The sequence below is a fragment of the Mercenaria mercenaria genome, chromosome 5 (assembly GCF_021730395.1).
Source record: "Mercenaria mercenaria strain notata chromosome 5, MADL_Memer_1, whole genome shotgun sequence".
Classification (NCBI taxonomy): Eukaryota; Metazoa; Mollusca; class Bivalvia; order Venerida; family Veneridae; genus Mercenaria; species Mercenaria mercenaria.
The window spans coordinates 43,116,060-43,135,405 of NC_069365.1; positions in this window are offsets into that span (position 1 = coordinate 43,116,060).

Sequence of the window (19,346 nt, forward strand, 5' to 3'; positions counted from 1 at the left end):
CTTCACCCACTGTTTAAGGATATCTGACATTTTGTAAAGTTGAGATAATGGTGGTACTTTATAAAAAATATGATGTCCCACTAAATGTTATAGGGATTTCAGGTCTTACAAGTTACTATGAATACAAGGTGATATCAGTATTATATGAGCATAAATGTCACTAACAAATCTCTTTCATTTTTACATGCTGACATAATTACCCCACCCACTTTATTTTCAATGGAATAAACGTATTTAAATCTACAAAACAAATTTTGACGTTAAGATTTTAAAAATATTGTGCAGCTTTAATTACACGCACAAATGCTTCAAAATGGAAAGAAAAAAGTTGGGATCACAATGCATCTCAGTAATTTATTTAGCAAAAAATGTTTAAAAACCGGTGATTTTTTTTTTATTTTTATTTCTTTTTGTTTTAATTTATATTTCCTTGAAAGTATAAAGTGCTGTGTTGAAAACTTTTATTTCAGTTGTACCTTATCTTTATATATATCAGTCAGAAAATTATCAGAACCAAACATGATCTGCTTTCAAAGATATTTGAAATTACTGAACTTTACCCCATTATACATCTTACATCAATTTTAGACAAATGCCAGCCAAAATAAAGGGTGATTTTTTAACAACAAGTAGAATCTATTTGGTAAAATGGTGCATTATTAGCCATACTTTATTTATCTAGCATTAAATTTTGGCAAACATTTTGTAAGAAAGAAATATTCGAAGAAACATTTTTTTTTCAAAACGACGGATATCCTGAAAAAGAAAAGCTCGTACATCCTTAATATACTCAAAAGCAAAGGCCATTTCGTTATTTGAAAGACGTGAATAAGAAATATCTAAGTTCTGTTATGCTTCATAAAATGTTTAATTTTTTTTACTGACAAGCATATTTGGATATGCGAAACGATCTAAACGAACGGTCTCGCCACACAGAAATATTTAACAAAAAAAATGGTTCTTATTAATAACATAAATAATTATACAAGTTTAAGTTTAAACGACTGTGCGTTGAAAGTAGGCATAACTTTTCCACTTTTTCTATTTTATTTTCACAGCAGCGTTGCTTGTGCCGTGTGGCGGCCGTAAAAAGTATCCCCGTACATTCAATCGGGGCTGTTATATTTCGATCTTCTCAGATCGTTCAACAAGACTTTCATGTCGTGTTATTGGTACTGCTTAGTTTCGCAGCATGAACATTTCGGCCTGGTTGTTTCCAATTTTCCCGCTTTCAAAGCTTTGAGTATTGTATAACCATCCCTTGGATATGGTGCCTGCTTTTTAATTTTGTCTTTTGGCAGTTCCTGTGATATACAAGCTCCATAACCTCAGATCCCCTTTCTAAATTCCAGTTTATTTAGTTCTGCCCATTGTTTTCTCGTTTAGGGCAAACCCATTATTTTAACTGGGTACCATACGCCGCTTTTCATGGAATTACACACGAGTGTAGCTTTGAAGGTTCCATGTGCACCGCCGTATGAACACATCTGCGGATGTTTCTAAAATTTATTTTTTATACTTTTAGCCTGTGTAAATGTTGAGTTCTGCTCAATCCGAGGCTAGAGGGCGTGGACGGTAGCATGCATTTCCACTACCGTCCATGAACAGGCTCAATCAAACCGAGCCTGCAACATTTTCGTTTTTGACGTGTTGAGCGACCTGTGGAGTTTCCGCTTTTTCTATTTTTCTCATATTTGCTGTTAAATGTCAGTGTCAAAGAACTTCTGGTGCACGCTTACAAGTCTATTTTCTCTAAAGTCCCACCTTTTTGGCCATTTCTAAAGAAACCACCAGACTATTTGATGTTTTACCTATACTGTTTTGATCATTTTCGAAAACTGCAAGTTTTAAATCGTAACTTACTTTTTTGACAAATAAACAAGGTCATTTATATGACTCTTAATCGCAACAGTATTTCATGTCTTGTTTTCTTCCATAAGTGTCATAAAAGGAGCTCTCTCCAGGCATAGCGTATATTATGACGGCATATGGGAGGAACGGATACCGGATATCAGAAATTAGTTCAAAATCTGTCAGTCATCAAAAATCGATCAAACCAGTTCTGATCAGCCTTTTTACCATAGGCTTTTTCCCACCTCCATCCCCTACACCACACAATTGAATATGGCGCTATTATTTCTTATCTTACGATATGCAGCCTCTTTATTTAAAGTTCTGTTATTTTTATGCATATTTTTGTACTTCTAGTCAAGTTGTAACATGTCTCGTACCATTAATACAGTAAATGACACATTTTCTTACTTTGTTAATCTGGAACCTCTACATCTAATGTTGATTTATTATATACTTTTATACGTTTTGTATTTCTAGTCAACTTTACTTTTTTGTGCCATTTCTAAAGAAACCGCCACTGTTTATTAGATTCAGACTGTCTGATCTTTTACCGATATTATTTTGATAATTTTGGAAATCTGCAATTTATAAATCGTAACCTACTTTTTTGACAAGTAAACAAAGGTCATTATATGACCATTCATCACAACAGTATTTCATGTCTTGTTTCCTCCCATAAGGGTCATAAATAATTATACAAGTTTTAAACGACGGTGCGTTGGAAGTATGCATAACTTTCTCATATTTGCTGTTACAAGTCGGTGTCAAAGAACTTCTGATGCTCCCTTAAAAATCTGTAAGATACTGTCAATTTCAGAAAATTCAAATACTGAACGTCGCAAATGTATGAATAACCTCCGGATAAGGGGCCAAAATATATGCAAGAAATACATAACAAAATGACTGAGAACGGATTTAACTTTTATGGAAGATTTGAGTGTTCTAGCAGATATTGTAGTATAAAAAATATAATCCATCCGAGGCGCTCCAAAAATATATAAACGACTTAATTAAAAATGTAATATTTCAAAATAATTATTGCAAACTGATAATATGTATCTGTATACTTTATAGTGTCTGTTTTAAAAGGTGTAACTTCATGCTGTTACATTATTAACCACGCTGCAAAGTATGAATTTTATGTAGGGGAATGCAAGCGAGTATGAATAAAATATAAATTGCTGGTACCTAAAAAATCGAATTGTACTGTTGTCTGTGTGCAACGATATTTTACGTATTGTTTTAAAAAAATGTTTTAAAATTAGGCGTTACTCATTGTCAGTGTAGATAAATTACTTTACTTTCATTGGATAAAATATTTCAAAAACAACTTTTCTTATGAAAAGAGACGTCGTTCAGATATGATTTAGGTAGATGTTACGATGACAAGATTCGCATGGACATTTGTCAGTGGTATAAAGACTGGCTCGGCTTCACCGTATACTTTACTAATTAATAGCTCTTCTTTTATAACAATATGAGTACAATCACTCAAACCAAATACTAACGCTGACATCCTGTCTATTAACCTTAACCCTGCTGGCGGCAAGTTATTCTGCCTTTGCGACCAGTGCAGACCAAGATCAGACTGCACATCCGTGAAAGGTGATCATGGTCTGAACTATTCGCTGTTTAGACAGTAAATTTTCAGTGAACACTTCTTCGAATAATAAATGGTACTGCCCAAACTGAATATAAAACAAGCTTTTTTTAGAAATTTAGCAAGGTAAAGGTTAAAATAATGAATACTATACGTATGCCATGTATATTTCATGCACTTCAATATACGAGATGATCACTCACAAAATACGTACTGACACTGTAACTTGAAAACTACCCAGAAATATGTTTACAGTTTGTATCATTTTGAAAAATAACATATCTGCTACAAATGTGACAAATATGCAATTATTCCCATTGATCATATTTGTTTTGTGTTGGAAACAGTGGAAAACATCCGTTCGTGCCTTCGTAACTTCATTTGTATTTTTTATATTAAGCTTGACTTTTTTCATCTATCAAAATTATACTGAACAACCTTTGTCATTAACAGTGCAGTGTATCTTTTGAAGGATACAAACATTCATTAAAAAAGATAGCAATCTCTGATAGGATGACAAATATATTCAACTGAAGCATTTAGAAGCTTTTTGTCACTTATTTCTCTGGAAATCATATTTAACTGTCTATTTGTAGGTGTATAATGCATTATCAAGCTATTAAAAGTATTCTTAATGGATGACCCACCTATCTTTTAAAACGGATGAACTATAAATGTTGTTTTCTGCAGTAATTTAGATGTTTCTTTCACTGTTTCTCTGAGTGTTTGCACTATTGAATGTTTTGTGATATCTTATGTTTTTATGTAAGACCACGCAAGACAAATCGGTGTCTCACTCGGACTCTGATGGCGGTGTGACGTCGAAATTTAAAGATACATCACTGAAATATTATACACTTAGTCTACATACACGGATTTGCGATAGTTTTCTACTTTAGATAATTGTATTATTTATTTGCTGTTATTGATGATTGTGCATGTATGACGTCAAAACGACAACTCGGTCGTTGGCAGGTTACTATTGTTATCAAAAACCCTTTTATCTTATACAGTGTGACATCAGACCATTTTAATAAATACAGTTGGACATGTGCCTGGTTATGGAATACATTTGTAGAAGCACTATACGTACTTATTGACCACCCTTCTTATGCGTAAGAATGTCGCAATTTTGACGCCAACTTTGGGAATTTTAATCAATTTATTCACCACTGTACAGTATCGCGCGACTTTCGAATATTCAATATCTACTACCATTGCCGGTAAAAAGTATCTGAATAAAACTAACTCGTACACGTTACCATGTTTCATGAAAATTATGTACATATTTCTCTATAATGAAATCCAAATCAAACGTTTGGTAATAAAACAATCAGTAGAAACATATTAACAGCGTTATGTAGATAGCGTCTTGATAAGTACATCCTTTTCTAATTTTCGTTGTTTTCTCAGCTGTTGCATGGCTTAAATTCAATCGCAAAAAAACATAAAACTGTCATACAAAATTTAGAAAATTATGTGTAATTTGGGACGTGTACAAAGCTATTTGAAGTGGTTAACAAATATTGATATTTATTATTTTTTTGCAGAAAACATCGTTCAAATGCAAACCTTAGACTCCAAATGATAGTCAATTATAGTTTTTATTTCAGTAGGGTAATCACTTTATATCATTTCCACAACATTCTTAAAGGGGTTTAATCACGCAGCAGAGCTAATGTTAGGTTCTGCTTTTCTTATTGATTTAGATAAAACGTTTCCTTAGTTAGAAGTGTTGTAATCAAGAAACTTAAATCACACTAACTCTTAGTTCCTGAATTTACTGATCTAGAATTTAAAGGCATTATAAATCTTTAATCGTAATTTGACAAAGAGAATTTACACTTCGAGCTAAAGGTTACTACGGGAATATGAAACATTAAATGATACTCGGCAAGACCAATAAACCCACAAATTAAACACACAATGTATCAGAATACTGGTCAATATTTTAGGATTGAGGGCAAGTCCTCTTACTTTACCACACAGTGCACAAAACACAAGAACCAAATGAGCCGTGCCATGAGAAAATCAACATAGTGGGTTTGCGACCAGCATGGATCCAGACCAGCCTGCGCATCTGCGCAGTCTGGTCAGGATCCATGCTGTTCGCTATCAAAGCCTATTGGAATTAGAGAAACTGTTAGCGAACAGCATGGATCCTGACCAGACTGCGCGGATGCGCAGGCTGGTCTGGATCCATGCTGGTCGCAAACCCACTATGTTGATTTTCTCATGGCGCGGCTCAAATATGACTTTTATTTATAGTTAAGATTTGCACAGTTTGCACAAACTGGTGTTGTTACCTGTCTTGTTCGCTGAAATCGTTAGTATAGAGAAATCCCGAATCAAGAAAATTGTAGACATCAGCTATATTTTCAGTAATTATATTTTTTTACCTATTTACAACTAAAAATAAGTCTAAAACAATAAAACTGTCTTGTATTTAGGCGTTAGATATTAAGGCGAAGTCGTCATTGTACAGACCCGATGGCGCCTCGTCGTGACTAAACTTCATTTACTTAAATGGTAACGCAGCACATGTCGCGTGTAATGCACTCGAAATCTTCTCTCTACCATCGCAGATATTCATCTTTTTTGCATGAATGCATTTGCGAAGGTTAATATTTTTAAATTTGCATCCTGTTTTTCCTCATTTTATATTTTCCCTGAATATTTCAAAATATGAAAATATCAGGAATAACAACTGCTATTGAAAATATACTACAAGCAGCTATGTCAATTAGCCTGGGTATGGTGGCAGTAATTTTGTTTCATAAGATCAGTAATAAAATGAATGTAAAACCCATGGCTGTCACAGGGATACACAGACACGCCCATACATGTCCATTAAATATTAATTTTCGATATCATGACAATGCAGATAATCATAGTAATAATTCTGTGTGTATACATTTTTTTTAATTTTCGCTCATTGATGAAGCAAATGAACTAAAGTCTCCATAGCAAATGATTCACAAACATTTAATTAGTTCTTTACTAGGTTTAACGTTACACCAACACAAAATTAGGCAATATGCATATGGCGACTTTCAACTTTTTAGTGATGTAGGAAGAGCTCATGTGCCTTTTCGTGTATTGTTTCAGGCACGAGTGGGCACCTTGATAGAACCACTGATCTTCTGTAAACAAACTGGATGGCTTTCTCACATGAACAAATTCTACACCCCAAGCGAGTCTTAGAACCCACTGCGGTGAGGGGAAAATGATTCGAAGTCAGTACATAATGTCGATAATTTATTTTTTAAAGCTGTTCTGAGAACTTTTTATGTATCGTCAATATGAATAATTAGAAATTGTCTTGTTTCTATTAGATCATAGTAAGTCGTGTGTTTAAATTTAGCATTCTTTTAAAATTACATTACAGGATTTACACATTAATTCAAATTTTCCTGTTGTTTATTAATTCTGTCTTTGAATCATGGAATTTCGGTAATTTATGTCAACCTGAATTTCAATTTCTTTTCTTAAAAGGGTATGTTTCTGGATAAATTTGCGCGTGAAATCTGATTTTAATACCAATTAATCACTTATAGATCAGACAAAGATCCCAATTTTAAAATAAAGCATGATACTATGAGAAAACTACTTCCATGTAAAGGCGGATATTACAGACTGACACGTTCCGTCTTAACAAAGTACAGTCGGTCCTGGAATAATATGGTTGCACCGTTAATAGAGTCTGATTACAGGAAATGAATTGTGTTTAAATTAAACGTAGAACCAATTTTGATTTTTCAAAAACTGTTCTTGATGTCATACAGTTTACAATTGCATGGCTACACTAATTGTTTCTCTCAGTCGTCTTTCCTGTTCTATTCACATAATTAAGTGGGACAGAGTATTAGAATGCCTTTCACTGTCGAGGTTTAGACTCTGTTGTTATAGCGAGTTGGTAGAGTGTCTACCTTACGTGTAAGAGGTCCTGGAATCGAGTCCCGGTCAGAGCTTAAATATGTTATCGGACTGTTCCATATGTTCTATATTTTAGCGAACATTGTAACAAATCATTATTTAGCAATCCAGATCACTGTTGAATGTAAAGTACATGTAGAATATACCCAAATAGAAAATATCATATGTATTATGTCCTTTTGATGTAAATAAGGTACTAACTCTATACTAAGCCATTTCTATTGGCTAACAAATACCTGTGTGCGTGTGTTTGTGTCCTTGGGTATGTACACCATCTTAGACATAAGAAAAAGGCAGTCACATATATATCTGTTGCATTTCTCGGTATCTTTCTATATCGAGACGATGTAGCTACCATAGTAATACATGCCATTGATGCAGCAACTGAATATGTCTGACTCTTTATAACAAGAAGTTCAAATCGATTTAATGCCATCATCATATTCTCAAAAAAATGTTGAGTGCACCAAGTATTTCCCACAAAAAGTAAAATTGATTTGTCTTCGTTACAGAACAGTTAATTGTTCATTCTGATTGAACAAACCTCTAATTTGAAAGCAAACCAAGATGACAGTTTTATTTATACATTTGTATATCTTTTGCATCTGTTCGTCGATTTAAAGCATTTTACTTTTGAAATCAAATCAAAACTAGACGTGACTGTTTAATCAGTCATTGTTCTATACAGTCATTCTTGCTCGTAAGATTGTGCCTCTTAAGCGACCACGAGCGTTAAAAGACCAAATTTCTGTTCCTCAGTTGAAATATTATTGTTTGATATTTCTGTTTGGGGACCGCATTTAGCCCTTTCTTAGTTGTGTTTTTATATAAATAGTCCGTCCGTTCGTTTAGGTCAAAAGGACAGAGCACAGATCTAAATACTGTTGAAAGTGGTTCTAAAACCAAAAAACAAACAAATTATTACGGTACCAACATGCTAAGGAGTTAAGGTGAAGACAATTCAACATTATGATATTGACTAAAGCCTAGACTTATTATGTTTTGTAATTATATAACTTCTATTCTCAAGGAGTGGTAAACACATAAAATAATCTGCAAGATGTTTTCAAAGGAGTTTGAACCACACGGTATAGCTAAATTACAATCCCAAGAGTTGATACTGGACTATTTTACAAATGAATATATCATGTCTAAGTGCTGTTATAAAAACACATACTGACTGTAGTTCACACTGTTCCATAATCAATCAATGCTTGTCGTCAATGAAAACATAGATAGTGATTTACTAATCTGGTTTAATACAAAACAAGAGCTCCTCCAAGCGGGGCATTATACGCCCGAAGGGTTACATTAGAGGATAGGAGCAAAATTTAAAGAACATGAGTGTTAAGCCCAAAGGACAGAAACAACAAAGGGAAGAAATTCCAAAACAAATCCTTACCAGGTACAGGTTTGTCAAAATACACCTAAAAATTGGAGGTACCATCCATGTTGTACCACAGAAAAGTGGTCTCGGTTTTTCCCTACGGCCAATAATAAAAAAGTTTCAAAATAAGCTATTGATGGTAACATAAAAGGGAAGTAATTCAAAAAAATTATTGTAAGTGAACAAAAGAAGGATTTGTCAAATAAAAACAAGAGCACTGCAATGCAGAGTAATATCAAAAAGCAAAATCATATATGACTTTTGACCCCTAAGAATGACTTTGACCTTGAAGCCGGACCACGTGCTCTGCACGTCGACTCGCCAGCAGTTCAAGAGTAACAGAGCGGACACGAAACAAACTGATATGACCTTTGACCCCTAAGTGTGACCTTAAACTTGAAGCGAGACATCCAAAACATGGCTCTGCACGTCGTCTCGGTGTGGTGAGCATTTGTGTCAAGTTTCTTTGAAATCCTTCAAGGCGTTCAAAAGTTACAGAGCGGACACGAAATTGCTAACGGACGGACATACGGACGGACAGATGGCCACCAGCATCATAACATAATACGTTCCTTCGGGCGTATAATTAAAACAGTCTTGAGTTAAACAAAACGAAAACCATTATCAGCTTTTGTAATATTAAACAAATCAGAGCATTTTGCGTGACTTAAACACGTACTGATACATCGGCCAAATTACAAATTAGAGGAGCTTTTGTACTGCCGTAATCTCATCCTAGTCTAGAATAGAGAAGGGTGAAAGTCTAACAGAAAAAGTCACAATCAAAGAACTCAGCACCCTACATGGAAAATGGGAACCTATAGACTTAAACAAGTACGCAGTGACTGATCATATTAATACAAACGAATGCAATAATTATCACATAAGTAACATACACGAAGAAGGAACACTGCAAGGTAGCACTTTTGAAAGGTCAGTGCGAAAGCACCACTTAATGATTTAAACTAGTTTACTTGTACCAAATTTCCTTCTTTAGCCCTAACCGTGTTGGTCCTCATAAATTCTTCCGCATTGAGAGTACTCACGCATTGAATGTTCAATATTAAACCTATGTTAAACCTAACCCTAACCTTTAGTCAGTATATTGTACACGCAATTAGTACATACATCAAATAGAAGCGATTTAATGTTGGCGCAACCATGTTCCTGTATTACGAGATAGTACATCCTGCCTCTCGTACACACGTATCAGTGACCATAGGATCACATTGTAAAACAAACAATATGGACATACAAATCAGAACCCATTGAAACAGTAAAGGTATGTACTCATTGACTTTGTAGAAAACAGCGCACTCCTTAAGATAACGACATACGTGGACAGGGAACAATTAACAAACATGTCTGCCCCTTGAGGAGGAATTAAGAACTAAATTCTGTCACAGGTTTAAAAGCGTCTTTGTTCATATTCTTTCACATGGGTCTGTTTCTTTTCAAATAATTCGTAGAACCTCCCAGATGTCATAATTTATTGTCTGTCCAATCTTTTCTGAATCAATAATTTATCATCATTATTCAAAGCATTTCCAGATGACGCAAGTCTGTGTTTATACATGTATTTGTTGCATCAGGCATTAAAAAAGTCTTTTTACGTTATATCTGTATTTTCTTAAAGTAATATTGCTGGACTGGGGAACACGTATTTCATATTATTTACTTAGCTAGATTAGAAAGAAATAACACTGAATTTAAAACTACATTTGTCAAAGTAATATCATCGATCTGTGACAGTATAACTATTCACTAAATAAACGTATAATTGGAATCAAATATGCAATTACTAAATTTCAGTGTTTTGTAAATTGTGACTTTTTCATCCTCCGCTTAATTTGAGTTCTTTTTAAATAAAAACTATTACAGTTGTTGTTAAATAAATCATTTTTCTAGCAATATATTAGAAAAGGACATTAGAAATGGACTATTTTTCTCAATTATCTTCAAAAGTTCAAAAACCATGTAAATTGTTCTCATCTATGCAGACTGAAAGACCCTCTCTGCAAAGATTGATTTTTCAACTGACATAACTTAACTCTTTGATATTTCGTAGAAAATGAACATGCGTTGTTTGTTAGTTTATTTTAACATGAGAAATTACGGACTCTAGGGTCATTACTACAAAATTATGTGGCATTTTCTTAAATTCTGTATCTTTTTGTGCGAGATTTAGATGTAAGTTTTAGAACTTTTAGAAGGTTCGAGATAAATCTATATCAAGATATTTCACAATGCATTTTAAATGTGTGTATTTGTCGAAACCGGTCCACAAACACAAAAAGATAATAAAGTTTTAAGAATTTCTTTCTTTTGAAATGTTCATAAATCTTTAATGTTAAAATAGATATTGTTATAGTATATATATTGATTCGTCAAAAAATAAATAATATCTTTAAACACAATATTTTTGTGTGTCCAATCCTGTCACGTTAACTTTGAGCTCTGCATCAATGCCAATAAGCACACTTACAGAACAATTGTTAAGTAATACCGCGGGAAAAGCGGAGTATATTTATTATACATTGTACAGATATTGCTGCTGTGAAAATATCAATTTACTTAGAAACTTGACTAATTGAAAAACATATCCTTTGTGAAAAGGTGGTAGTCTAGTCCAGATTTCAATAAATGTGAGAGGTACAGGCATTTTGTTAGTATTTGGTCCCATATACTTTTTTAGTATAATTTGGGAATGCTGAATTCAAAAATATATGTTGGCCATCTGACAAATGATTTTTTGTAGGTCAAAATGGCGGAAAACAAAATGGCCGCCAAATTAAGATATTTCTTTATTAAATTTGTATGGACCGAATAATGATGATCCAAGTTTCTACAATAATGTCTTCCGAATAGTTGAGAACTTCAACAATGAAAAATGTATAATTTGCGGTGATTTTAATTTGGTCCTAAATCCAGATATTGATTATTATAATTATAAAAGGATAAATAATAAAAAGGCCAGAGATAATTTGATAAAATTTATCACAGAACATCAACTGGTAGATCCATATAGGGAAAATTTTCCAGATGTACGAAAGTATACTTGGAGAAGGAGTAATCCTATACAGCAAGCTAGACTAGATTTTTTTCTCATAAGTGAAGAATTGTTACCAAATGTAAAAAACTGTGAAATCAAGTCCAGCTATAAATCAGATCATTCCTTCATCTCATTAAAAGTTGGCTTCTCTAATATAAACCATGGTAAAGGACTTTGGAAGCACAATAACTCTCTTTTAAATGATATTGAATATTTAAACTGCATTAAGGAAAAAATTAAAGAAGTAAAGAGACAATACTGTCTACCAGTTTATAATTTTGAGAATATAGACAATGTACCAAACGATGAAATTCAATTTGTTATAAATGACCAGTTATTTTTGGAAACACTTTTAATGGAATTACGTGGGAAATCAATATCCTATGCAAGTTACAAGAAAAAAAAAACAGTGTCGACTAGAAAAGGAAATTATGAGTAAGATACAATCTTTAGAAAATACATTAAAAGAAGAGAATTCTGATGAACTTTACTCATTAAAGAAACAATTTAATTCTATTAGAGAAGAAAAACTTAAAGGACATCTATTAAGATCAAAAGTTAAATGGATTGATGAAGGAGAAAAGCCAACAAACTTTTTCTGTAACCTTGAAAAACATAACTATTTAAATAAAACTATTTCAAAGTTAGAAAATGAACATGGTAAAACTGTTGTATCTCAATCAGAAATTTTAAAGGAAATGCATGACTTTTTTCAAAAATTATATGAAAATAAAGATGAAAACTTAATAAATGTAGACTTAAAAAAAGAATTTGATAATTATAACATTCCAAGCTTATCAAACTTAGAAGCTGAATCTATAGAAGGAGTGCTAACTTTTAAAGAAGCAGGAGAAACTTTACAGTCAATGTCCAATGATAAAAGTCCGGGAAGTGATGGCTTCTCCGCTAATTTCTTTAAGGTCTTTTGGAAGCAGTTAGGACATTTTATTATTCGGTCTTTAAATGATGCTTTTAACAATGGTTTAATGTCAGTAACACAAAGACAGGGAATAATTACTTGTATACCAAAAGAAAATAAACCACGTCAGTTTTTAAGGAATTGGAGACCTATTACACTTTTAAATACAGTATACAAAATAGCATCTGGATCTATTGCTAACAGATTAAAGACGATATTAGATAAAATTATTAGTAAGGAACAAACAGGGTTTTTAAAGGGCAGATTTATTGGTGAAAATACTAGATTACTATATGATATAATGCATTACTTAGAAATAAACAACTCACCAGGTCTTCTTCTACTTATTGATTTTGAAAAAGCATTCGACTCCATTTCATGGCACTTTATACATGAAACATTAGATTTGTTTAATTTTGGCAACTCCATAAAAACATGGGTAAATATTTTCTATAATAATATTGAATCATCTGTAGCACATTGTGGTTTTTTAACAGAATTCTTTAAAGTAGGCCGCGGCTGTCGTCAAGGGGATCCACTATCACCTTATATTTTTATCCTCTGTACGAAAATACTCATTCATAGAATTAAAAAAAATGATGCAATAAAAGGCATTAATATTGGTGATGTAGAGCACATTATATCTCAATATGCCGATGACACTTCCATCCTTTTGGATGGATCAAAGGAGTCTCTAGATCAGACATTAAATGAACTGGAATATTTCTCTAAGTTATCAGGTCTTAAAATTAATTTTGATAAGACATGCATCATTTGGCTAGGGTCCAAAAAATACAGTGCAGACTCTATAAAAACAAAATTTAAACTACTTTGGGGACAATGTAAATTTAAATTACTTGGAGTTCATTTTCATGTTGATTTAGAAAAAATGATAGATTTGAATTATAATGAAAAAATAGAGAAAATTAAGAAGTCAATAAATTTTTGGAATCGCAGGTATTTAACTCCATTAGGAAAAATCACAGTGATTAAAAGTATTTTAATACCAGTTTTTAATCAGCTATTTCTCACAATACCAAATCCTGAAGGAACAATGATAAAAAGATAAATGAACTTCTATTTGAATTTTTATGGCAAGGTCCAGCTAAAATAAAAAGAACAGTAATTATTAAGGAATACTTTGAAGGTGGTCTTAAAATGGTAAACTTAGAGGCATTCATTAAAAGTATGAAGCTGACATGGCTAAGAAGATTAGTTCTTCATGAGGGTCAATGGCAATCTCTTACTAATCTCTATTTTGATGAAAGTAAATTGTTCAACTGTGGCAAACACTATGCAGAAAAAATGGCAAATATATGCAGTAATTTGTTCTGGAAAGATGTACTTTCTGGTTTTGGAGAGTTTATTTCTGTAATACAAGTTGATTCAAGTAACTGTTTAAAAGAACCTCTATTTTATAATCATAATATTTGTATTGGCAATAAAAGTGTTTTCTTCAAATCATGGTACTTGAACGGTATCAAATACATCAATGACATTTTTGAAAATAATGAGATTATGAATAAAGACAAACTACAAAATAATTATAATATAAATATTAACCTTCTTCATTACATGGGAATGAAAAATGCAATTATGAAATACTTCAGTAAAAGTCACAGGGGAAAACAATTAGATAAACATCAAACTCCTCTAATACCAAATCCTATGTCAATACTCTTAAAACATAAACAAGGAACAAGGCCATTCTATGATATCTTTAATAAAAACAAAGAAGTTCCTACCAGCCAAATAAAATGGAACCACCGATATTCCATTCAACAAGATGAATGGAAGGTGTACTATAATATGCCTTTTGACTGTTTTAAAGACACAAGTATGCAGTGGTTTCAAGTCAGGATATTACATCGTATTTTGCCACTAAATGATTACCTATTTAAACTTAAAATAAAAGATACACCTTTATGTTCATATTGTAATGTAGAAAATGAAAGTATTGAGCACTTATTCTGGTCATGTACTCATACATCAAATCTCTTCAGTGAAATAAGGTCATTGTGTGAAAGAAAAAATATCACTTTTTTGCCAAATGAAAAAAATGTTATCTTAGGTACCACAGATAAGCCATTGAATATCACTTTGTCACTACTTAAAAAATATATTTTCCAAAGTAGGTCTTTACAAAGATCTTTAACACTCCGTGGATTTGTATCCTTTCTTCATCATAATTATAAACTCAATAAAGATATTGCAATAAAAAGAAAGATAGTGCAAGTTTTTGAAAAAGAATGGACCATGGTTAAGAATATATTCCAGTAAATTTTATTGATCCTCTTTCTAAAATTAGGAATTTATTTCCTCCTTAATCAATATTCAATCTGTGGATAACTATATCAAGATTTTTCTGTCTAAAGAAAAACACTGATATAATGTGGGTTATGTTCTTCTTTCTCTCTTTCTTTTGCTCTCTAGTTTTTTTTTTTGGTTTCCTTTTTGCATTGTAGAAAAAAAAAAAAAAAAAAAAAAAAAAAAAAAAAAATATTGTCTCTCAACAGAGTGTGAAGAAATATTGTTACATAGATATAGTATATGTTAATGTAAAGAATTTGTCTTGAATTCTGAGCTTATTTTATGAATAATACTATAGTATGTAATTGTACTATTGATTAGTTATCACCAATTTAATAATTATGCCAACTTTGTAAGGTGCTGAAGTGGATGCCCTCGACCCTTCAGTAACCTATGACGAGGATAATAAAGAGACAGTATATATAAAAAAAAAAAAAAAAAAAAAAAAAAAAAAATAAATGGAACTGCCCAAACTGAATGATGGACCAGTTCATTTTAGAAACTTAGCAGGGTAAAGGTTAAAAACAGTACAATAAGTACAGTATTTCACTGTTAAAGTGTATGTTATCTCCATGTTGATAGATATTATAAGTGACAGATTTGTAACTTTGTAAAATTTTGTCATTTTTTTTTTCGTTTTTCTTTATGTGAATATGTATACATCTCACTCTTAAGTTCATCATACATTTTTTAATTTAACTTACTTTTTGAACATTCCTGTAAAAGCTTAGTACATAAATCAGAAATCCATTAAACAGTTTCAACTACCACAACTTTTGTACATGGATGAGAAAACTAAATGGTTTATTATATTTGCAAATAGATTTATGAATTATAATCAATAAAAATTGAAAGCTTTTTAAAAAAAAAAAAAAAAAAAAAAAAAAAAAATATTTCTAATATAAATATGTAAAAGTACTACAATTATCCAAAAATATGTGGGGTTCTTTATCAAAGTTATGTGTAACATAGTAACAGATTAAATTATCAACACTTTTTTCAAAGATAAATAACTTTTAATCCAAATGTGTGCTCCGTTAGGAGAAAAAAAGCATTTAAAAACCCACAATAACTTGACTATTTCGCCAAAAAGATGTTTATTAAATAATTCACGTTGGTTATAATTGCAAAGCTATTGCTGAATACAGTACACTAATTTTATATTTGGAATGATTATATAGGACAGAAGCTAAACTGTTTATCATATAATTATTTCAAAGTAATATAGATTGAAATATTTGCTTTCACAGTTCCATTTCATGTTAATGTCATGTTCATTTCATGCCTCGAGTTCATACAGGTGGTAATGTTTTTATCGCATATACATAATTTATATCTGTGCTTAAGAGCCCAGTCTTTTACATTTACATCTGAGGGTCCTACATCCAGGTGTACACTTGCAAGCAATGAACTCAATACAAGCTTGAGGAATTGGATCACGGGTAATAAGGACTGACTTAAGTGTGTCATCTGCCACCTTCCATCCCATGTCGGAAGGTGCAGGCAGGTCTGCATTGAGGACAGTTGATTCGTTCCATACCAGGGCTTGATAATGGGCTCTTCTAATGTGAAATGAGCAAGCATCACTGGTTGGAGGTATGTGTTCAGGACTTATAGACCTGCCAAACATTAACATTTTGAGCACTGTCAGTACTTACAGCATCTTGGCCGTACATTTTGCAAATAAAATATTCAGTTTTTCATTACTTCATCAGACAGTTGTCCATATCCAAGACCTATCAGTTTTGCACTGGCTGTAAACACTTCAAATACAGATCTTTAGAGATTCCACAGAAATTTGATGTTGTGTCTCAGCCAGTGAGTGCATGAAAGGCAAGTAAATTTCTACGCAACTCTTCAGTTATTGAGGATTTATTTAACACTGTGTTCACTTGAATTTTCGTTTTTGTTTCACTGTTCCAGCCATCATCCATACTGTTGCATTTATTTCCTGCAAGTGGCATAGTTAGAGCAAATACGTCAGTATCTCTGGCAGAAACAACAACATTGTTACAATTTGATCGTTTACTGCAGCGAACAACATGGAGAATGATTCTTGTGTCAGCTTCCTCGCGTTTAGCCTTTGACTCATCCAAATTAAGTTCAATGCCAGTGGTTTCAACAGTTCCTTCTTCTTAAAAGCCGACGCCAACAACCAACGTCCTTTCTGTAGGCGATTGCATGATCAGCTTCTGATAAAAATCTACTACGTCAATTTTATTTGCAGGAAGTGCTAAAAAAGTTACACCAGATTTCAAATAATTCATTGAAACCACCCATTCCAGGGCACTGCCCATTTCAAATCCACAAGCTTAAAGTAAAGAGCCTGGTCAACAGTTATAACTGAATGTGACTGTCCCAGTCTTTCTGATATATGCATACAATTTTGAACAACAGTGTTTAATGTGTCGATATCTCATTCTCAGAAAGATTCAGCGGAATAACATAACCAGTTTCAGGATCCATTGATTCCAGGTTTTTTTCAGCTAAAGATGTGTCTACTCTTAATATGTCTCCGTAGCTCTATGTGTGTCCTGCACTATAAAATAGGTTAACTGAATGTTTTAACCTAGTCATCTAGTGCAATGTACTTGCAAGATCTATGTGTTTAGGGTTCCATTTTTTACCATCACTCACTCCATAAACAATATCTTGTGCTACACTTAATATTTTTGTTTGCCTATCAGATTCAGGATCTTTGTGGTCAAATTCTTCATCTAGAAGCTCTTGGCCACCATACGTTAAATACAGAAACATGAACAGACATTTCGGAACACAGTTTACTGAATCATTTTCAGTCACACTCAGTCCAGAATGTCCTTCCAGAGACAACAAATTAGCCCTTAATTTAAGTGCTACGTGTACTAATGACAAGAAGTCATCACTGGAATTATATTTCTGTACTGTCAGCCGTTCATCACTATTACCAGTAATATTATGATTGGCATCTCTAAGCATTGACGCAGCACATTCATATAGAACAAGAAGTGCATTCCTTTCATCAGAATATATATGTAGTGGAGTTACAAACTAAAACTGGTTTCTCAGTTTACGTTGTAGGGCTTCATTGAAAGATAATATTCTAGATTTAAATGACAAAGAATTGTTGAAGAAGTCTCTTCAGTACGTATGCGGTATCTGTTCCAACTGTCTGAAAGCTGCAGTATTTGCGATTTCATTGCAGCATACCCACGTTCATGTATAAGAAACATTATGGCAAGATCTGTATTTGAGTTGTCCGACTTGGTTTTGCGAACTCCGTATCTAAAAGAATTTAAATATTTTTATGTTGTTTGCCCTCTGTTGACATCAGAAAGTCATAATCGCATCCTTTAAAATACTTTCACTGACTAGTCATGTTTTTTTGTTGTTGTTGTGTTTTGTTTTGTTTTGTTTTGTTTTTTGTCCCGATAGAACGTATCCATTTCCCAATTTAGTAGGAGTATATGATAAGTTTTATGAGGATGCAGCTTTATCTGATGTTTGTTCTATATTAAACTTAGCTTTGGCTAAATAGTATGTAATAGTTCTTTGTGAACAAAATTAGAATAACACTTTCTATGACAACGTATTTTGTCATTTTCATCTATTTTTTCAATTCTACTAATGGCTTCATATTTAGAAAAAAAATCTTTAAAAGAAATCTTGATTCAGCAAACTCTTTTAGAGATGTTATGCCTTGAGGCTGTTTAATTTCAAGTTTTGTCAGATTTTGCCTCCTGACAAATGATGCACCATTCTGTGATATCTTGAAATGGTCTCTTAAAATGCAAAGTCTTGTCCATTCTTACTTTGGAATATTTTAACACCTATGAAAACAAAATAATATTTATTACTTATCATTCACAAGCAATTATAGTATATAGAAAGCTAGCTTTAACAGATTCTTATAAATGAACTTATCACAGATACTGAAAGTTAAAATAAATACAATTTCACCAAATTTTAAAATATAACGAAGTATATAAAGCAAAGCATCTCTAAAAAAATTTAGAAATAAAATATACATGTAAATTTGTCCTACCTGTAAAATATCCTTCGAAAAGTCCTGATTTCATGAAGTATTCTTAACACCTCTAAAACCTTAATGATCATGAAAGAGTGTCTTCTTGTCAGAGTTAATTTGCATTGAAGAAAAGGTAAAACACAAGAGTTTAGATAAGGACTTTAACAAAACATGATTTGACTCAGATTGTTACTGTGATAGAGACCTGGATTGTTTATACTAATTAAGTTCACATTAGCCTTAATCTTAATCCCTGTCACACTTAATTTTCATCAATAATTA